This window comes from Scyliorhinus canicula, chromosome 1 (genome assembly GCF_902713615.1).
Source record: "Scyliorhinus canicula chromosome 1, sScyCan1.1, whole genome shotgun sequence".
In the NCBI taxonomy this organism is placed as follows: Eukaryota; Metazoa; Chordata; class Chondrichthyes; order Carcharhiniformes; family Scyliorhinidae; genus Scyliorhinus; species Scyliorhinus canicula.
Window position 1 is genome coordinate 118,675,710 of NC_052146.1, and position 8,033 is coordinate 118,683,742.

The following is an 8,033-nucleotide window of genomic DNA, read 5'->3' on the forward strand; positions in this document are numbered from 1 at the left end:
GCTTTACCACTCATCTTAGTGTCATCTGCAAACTTGGACACATTGCCCTTGGTCCCCAACTCCAAATCATCAATGTAAATTGTGAACAATTGTGGGCCCAACACGGATCCCTGAGGGACACCACTAGCTACTGATTGCCAACCAGAGAAACACCCATTTATCCCAACGCTTTGCTTTCTATTAATTAACCAATCCTCTTGTAATCATCAGTAGGGTAAAACTAACCTGTCTCACGACGGTCTAAACCCAGCTCACGTTCCCTATTAGTGGGTGAACAATCCAACGCTTGGTGAATTCTGCTTCACAATGATTCACAGTGAACACACATACACAATTCAACAGCAAACACACACACTTCAACAGAAAACACACACACTTCAACAGCACACACCCTTCAACAGCAAACACACATACACAATTCAACAGCGAACACACACACAAACACACAATTTAGCAGCAAACACACAATTCAACAGCAAACACACACACACTTCAACAGCAAACACACACACTTCAACAGCAAACACACATACACAATTCAACAGCAAACCCACAGACTTCAACAGAAAACACACACACTTCAACAGCATACACAAACGCACACTCACACACACTTCAACAGCAAACAGACACTAACACTTTTCAACAGCAAACGCACACAAACACTTCAACTGCAAACGCACACACACACTTCAACAGCAAACACACTTCAACAGCAAACACACATACACAATTCAACAGCAAACACACAGACTTCAACAGAAAACACACACACTTCAACAGCAAACACACTTCAACAGCAAACACACTTCAACAGCAAACACAAACACACACACTTCAACAGCAAACACACTTCAACAGCAAACACAAACACACACACTTCAACAGCAAACACACACTAACACTTTTCAACAGCAAACACACACACTTCAACAGCACACATACACTTCAACAGCGAACACACACACAAACACACAATTTAGCAGCAAACACACAATTCAACAGCAAACACACACACACTTCAACAGCAAACATACACACTTCAACAGCAAACACACACTAACACTTTTCAACAGCAAACACACACACTTTCAACAGCAAACACAGACACACACACATCAACAGCAAACACACACTAACACTTTTCAACAGCAAACACACACATACTTCAACAGCACACACCCTTCAACAGCAAACACAAACACACACACACATCAACAGCAAACACACACTAACACTTTTCAACAGCAAACACACACATACTTCAACAGCAAACACACACATACACTTCAACAGCGAACACACACACAAACACACAATTTAGCAGCAAACACACAATTCAACAGCAAACACACACACACTTCAACAGCAAACACACACACTTCAACAGCAAACACACATACACAATTCAACAGCAAACCCACAGACTTCAACAGCAAACACAAACACACTTCAACAGCATACACAAACGCACACTCACACACACTTCAACAGCAAACAAACACTAACACTTCTCAACAGCAAACACACACACACTTCAACAGCAAAAGCACACAAACACTTCAACTGCAAACGCACACACACTTCAACAGCAAATACACTTTAACAGCAAACACACATACACAATTCAACAGCAAACACACAGACTTCAACAGAAAACACACACACTTCAACAGCAAACACACTTCAACAGCAAACACAAACACACACACTTCAACAGCAAACATACACTAACACTTTTCAACAGCAAACACACACAAACACTTCAACAGCAAACACACACATACACTTCAACAGCGAACACACACACAAACACACAATTTAGCAGCAAACACACAATTCAACAGCAAACACACACACACTTCAACAGCAAACATACATACTTCAACAGCAAACACACAGTAAACTCCCAGAAAAGTAAATCTGACAATAACCACTTATTTTGTGACTGATAGAAGGATTAATGTTGGTCAAACACTGGGAAGAACACCCCTGCTCTTTAGAAAAGCTCAATGGGCACTTTTATACTCATCTGGAGGACAGACAGGGCCTCCGTTTCAAGTCCTACCCAACAATTGACACCTCAGTATTCCCTCAGTAAAGCATTTGGAGGGTCAGCCTCGATTTTGTTCTCGTATCTCGGGAGGGGGCACTGAACCCACAACTTTCTGCCTCTAGGATGAGAGTGCTACTCACTGAGCAGCATGGTAGCATGGTGGTTAGCATAAATGCTTCACAGCTCCAGGGTCCCAGGTTCGATTCCCGGCTGAGTCACTGTCTGTGTGGAGTCTGCACGTCCTCCCCGTGTGTGCGTGGGTTTCCTCCGGGTGCTCCGGTTTCCTCCCACAGTCCAAAGATGTGCGGGTTAGGTGGTTTGGCCATGCTAAATTGCCCGTAGTATCCTAAAATGTAAGGTTAGGGGGGGGGGTTGTTGGGTTACGGGTACAGGGTGGATACGTGGGTTTGAGTAGGGTGATCATTACTCGGCACAACATTGAGGGCCGAAGGGCCTGTTCTGTGCTGTACTGTTCTAAGTTCTAACAGGCACACCCAGTGCAAAATACAAATTAGAGGCAGAGTAAAGTTCTTCTACAGTTTCCTCAATATGTCTCGGACATAACCTCACAAGAACATCCTTTACTGTACCAACATAACCATCTCCAAGTAGGGCAGCACGGTGGCCTAGTGGTTAGCACAACCGCCTCACGGCGCTGAGGTCCCAGGTTCGATCCCGGCTCTGGGTCACTGTCCGTGTGGAGTTTGCACATTCTCCCCGTGTCTGCGTGGGTTTCGCCCCCACAACCCAAAAATGTGCAGAGTAGGTGGATTGGCCACGCTAAATTGCCCCTTAATTGGAAAAAAAAATAATTGGGTAATCTAAATTTATAAAAAAAAAGAAGAAAAAAAAACCCATCTCCAAGTGAGATTGTCAAGTTAGGGACAGTCCTGTTGCCCATCAAACACACGATTGTGACTGCCCAAACTGATCTCTTGTGGGACAAGTAGGAAGAAGAGTGCCTTTTGTTTCTTGGGATGAATTTGAACCCAGGCCCTGGAACAATTCAGCAACTTTAAGGAAAATCCCAGTGTTGGACCAACACCGTTTTATATATTATAGAAAACATGCAGCAAAAGGTTAAATGAAGTGGAGATCCTGGAACGGAAGCAACATCACATTGCTTCCCAAACACAACGTGACAAATGATGTAAATCATATCTCAATCGAACCTAAAATTAAAAGGACTTTTTTTTCAGAGGGGTTTTAAAGCTTTTTCTTTCAAAACTAAATTCTATTAAGGAAATTTTTAAAAAATGAAACCAGAATTTGATTTTGATCGATTACTTGCTGAGGGAATAAAGATGTTTGGTGCGATTCTCCTGTCTCGTCTGTGGCGGGACCCATTTGTGAGCGAGACTGGAAAATTTGGCACTCCAGCCAAAATTCACTCGCTTTTAGCGACAGTCGTGAACGAGGACAAAAATGAAATGAAATAAAATGAATGAAATTCGCTTATTGTCACAAGTAGGCTTCAAATGAAGTTACTGTGGAAAGCCCCCAGTCGCCACATTTCGGCGCCTGTTTGGGGAGGCTGGTACGGGAATTGAGCCGTGCTGCTGGCCTGCCTTGGTCTGCTTTCAAAGCCAGCGATTTAGCCCAGTGTGCTAATCCAGCCCCTAAAAAAGTCGTTGTCTCAGCTTCTGATGCGGTCATTGCATCAAAGTGACTAGTTGGTTTAACCCGTGAAAGAGAGGCTGAAGATTTCTCTTTCATTCCAATGTTTCCTCCTCTCCGCTCGGTAAGGCAATTCTATGGGCGCTGGTGACCCACCTGTGCGATGTGTGTGAGTACCATGACCATGGGAGACATTGCATTGCACCCTGACCTAGTTCATACCCAATATTCACACACATGGGCCGGGATTCTCCCCTACCCGGCGGGGCGGAGGGTCCCGGCGTACCGGAGTGGCGAGAACCACTCCGGCGTCGGGCCTCCCCAAAGGTGCAGAATTCTCCGCACCTTTAGGGGCTAGGCCCGCGCCGGAGTGGCTCCCGCTCTGCCGACCGGCGCCAATGGCCTTTGGACCCATGTCGACCGGCGTCAGGGCTGGCCGAAAGGCCTTCGCCGGTCGACGTGAGTCCTTGCATGCGCCAGAGCCTCAGCGGCCACTGACTTCACCCCGGCGCATGCGCGGGGGTCTCTTCCGCCTCCGCCATGGTGGAGGCCGTGGCGGTGGCGGAAGAAAAAGAGTGCCCCCACGGCACAGGCCCGCCCGCCGATTGGTGGGCCTTGATCGCGGGCCAGGCCAACGTGGGGGCACCCCCCGGGGTCAGATCACCCCGCGCCTCCCCCAGGACCCCGGGGCCCGCTCGCGCCGCCTACTCCCGCCGGCACCAGAGGTGGTTTAAACCACGTCGGTGGGAGAGGCCTGACAGCGGCGGGACTTTGGCCCGTTGCGGGCCGGAGAATTGCCACGGGGGGCCCGCCGACCGGCGCGGCGTGATTCCTGCCCCCGCCAATTCCCGGGTGGCGGAGAATTCCCCCTGCGGGGGTCGGAGAATTCCGCCCATGAACCTTCCAGCTGGGGTCACTGGAGCTCTGCTGATACCCGCAGCACCCCCCCCCCCCCCCCCCCCCCCCCCCTCCTCAAACTTGCTCTTGCAGCCCAGCTTTCCTGGGCCTGACGTGTGTCCCACTTTCATGTCTTGGTGTGATTGCATAGAGTGTACAGAATAGAACCAGTCTGCTCGAACCATCTGGTTTATGCTGGCCTTTATTCCACACAAGCACATCCCATTCTAATTGCTCCCTTCCCATCCGTCCTCACCGTATTCCTCCCCCATGGTGCATGTATCACCCTCCCCTTTAATGTGCCACTGCTCTCTGCTCCAACCACCCCCATATAACACACCACCCTGTGTGAGGAAATTCCTTGTTCTGTGGCTAGGACCTTTCCTGTGGTGGGACCCACTGCAGATGGGAATGGAAAACTTGGCCAGCCAACCATAAGGCGATTGACTTATTGGCGGCACCGTAAAATTCCAGCCACGGGCAACTCCGGTTAAAATCCCAGCCTTTATTTATTTTAGATTTGTTGGTGCTAGCTACCTCTTACTTTTGTCCACTCCCTTGTCCTGGATTCACACACAGGTGGAATCCATCTATCCTCTCGAAACCCTTCATAATTTTTAAAGGTCTTTATTGGGTCACCCCTCAGCCTTCAGTTTTCCCATTTTAAAAAAAACCCAGCCTGCTCAATCTATCTGGATAGTTGCACCCTTTCAATTCTGGTTGATCTTTCTTAAACTTACCAGCTGAACCGTTTTATAAAATCATCTTTGTAATACCGAAAGCTGAGCTGCACAGGGTGTGGTCTAACTAACTCAGCGTAGTTCTTTCCATGGAACCAAGGTGATGACTTTGCTCCATCTAATACAGGGAGATGAAGTTATGGTTTAAGTGGGTTGCACATTGAATCATTGGGGGTAATTTTAACCCCCTAGAATGGACCTGATGGTGAGTCAACATTTCATCTAATGATTTATATTTTTAACCGGAAAGCACAAGTGAAAGAGAAGTGAGTTCATCAATTAAACTAATTTATGGCACTGGATGTGGGCCAGAAGAATCATAAAATCCCTACAGTGCAGAAGGAGACCATTCAGCCCATTGAATCTGCACCGACCCTCTGAAAGAGCACCCTACCCAAACCCGGCAACCCCACCTATCCCCGTAACCCCAATTTTAGCATGGCCAATGCACCTAACCTGTGCATCTTTGGACTATGGGAGGAAACCTGAGCACTCGGAGGAAACCCATGCAGACACGGGGAGAAAGTGCAAACTCCACACAGCTACCCAAGGCCGGCATTTAACCCGGGTCACTGGTGCTGTAAGGCTGCAGTGCTAACCACTGTGCCACAGTGCCATGCTCTCATGGCTTATTCTTGGAAGGTTCATCTCCGATAGGCACCCCAGCTCTGCAGCCTTGTTCCTGGATCGTGGTGCTAAATCCCACCCATGGACGCCAACATCCTAACGCTCTGGCTACCCATCCTGAAGAACCAAGATAAAGTCGCTTGGGGATATTTATACAAAACAACATTGGTTCAGTAACAGATAGTAGGACAATCGCTTGTCAGTCCTTTGTTCAATCAATAGTCGGACCTTGCAACAATAAGCAATTTCGAGACCCACACCTCCATAATTCATGTTTGGTGTAACCCAAGGGTCATCCTGTGATGTTGATACACATTATTAGAAGCAAAGTAGAGGAAGCTTTACTCTGCACCTACCTGGGCCCACCTATAAATGTCAGGTTCTTATAATTACATTTAGAATTACTGATGTTAGAAACTGCCTCCATTGGAAGGAGGGTGCGTTATGAGGGGAGTGATAATTGGTTAAAAAAAAAATTTAATTTGTTATGGGCCAAGGTTTAGAGAATCCCAAAGTGTATCATGGAGTTCACCTGACCCACAACCTTTAATAGATTATGGTATGGGGAACACACGGTCCACTCTACAGGTGTGGGCTAGCAGAAACGGTAAAGTATTTTTAAAAAACAAAACAATGTTTATTCTATGAACGCAAGTTAACCTTTTTAAAACATACAGTGAACATCTTAGCAACCATCAATTCAAATACAACCCCCAAAGAATATAACACTGAGTAATTCTTACTTTCCTTTTAACATCCATGAGACTTAAAACACCTTTTAACAGAAGCACATCAGGTTAAAGTCACTACTGAGAGCAGTTATTAGTTTTAAAGCACCAGGTCTGATTTACAGTCTTTAGATTACAGAGAGGGATTCAGACACCTTCTGGCTGTGACTGCAGCTATCCAGCTCTGAAAACGAAACTAAAACACACCCTGCAGCAAACAGCCTAAAATAAAAGTAAAAAACTGACAGACAGCCCAGCTCCACCCACTCCCTGACGTCACTGCAGTAATAAACACCCATTTCTCAAAGGTACTCTCACGACAGATATTTATATACACACCCATTTATAAACACCCATTTCTTAAAGGTACTCTCACATGACAAAATGCAGCAATTTATGATCAGGGCGGCGTGAACTGTTGGTGGGAGTAAAGTTTTTTTAAAAATTTCGAATGTCCAATTCATTCCTTCCAATTAAGGAGCAATTTTTTTTCAGCATGGCCAATCCACCTACCCTGCCCACCTTTGGGTTGTGGGGGCTAAACCCGTGCAAACACAGGGAGAATGTGCAATCTCTCCACGGATAGTGACCCAGAGCCGGGATCGAACTGGGACCTCGGCGCAGTGAGGCAGCAGTGCTAACCACTGCGCCACCGTGCTGTCCTTGCTGGGATAAAAGTTAATAGTAACTTTCATGCGAATAGGATAAATACCAGAGAAAGGAAAATATTGCAAAGTTATGGGGGAAGAGCAGAAAAGCCAATGGGCCAAATGGCCTCCTTGTGTGCTGTGAGATTGTGGGCGGGATTCTCTCAGGCTGGGGCTGGGCCGGAGAATCCCAGCGACCGGCGCGAATCGCTCCATGCCGCCCCGATGCCTGGTCGCGATTCTCCGCAGCCCTCCCGCCGATCCTCAGCAGCAAAACACCCGGGTCCCGCCGGCGGCATGCTAATCTGCTCTAAACCTGTGGGACCTCGGCATGGAAGGGTCTGGGGGCGGCCTGTGGGGGTGGAGGGGGGATCGACCCAGGGGGGTGGGGGGCCCTCCGTTGTGGCGTGGCCCGCGATCATGGCCCATCGATAGGCAGGCCGACCTCTCGGGCTGGGGGCCTCCTTTCTTTCGCGCCAGCCTCTGTCGCCCTAAGCCATGTTGTGTCGGGGCCAGCGCGGAGAAGGGTGCCACTGCGCATGCGCGGATCCCGCGGCGCCCTGTTCATGACACGATCGGCAGCTGGAGTGGCGTCAACCGCTCCAGTGCCGTGCTGGCACCCTGTATGGGCCAGAATTGCTGATCCTGAGGCCGTGTTGATGCCGTCGAGACATGCAACGGCGTGTCCGACAGCGTCAATTCTTTGCCTCAGGATCAGAGA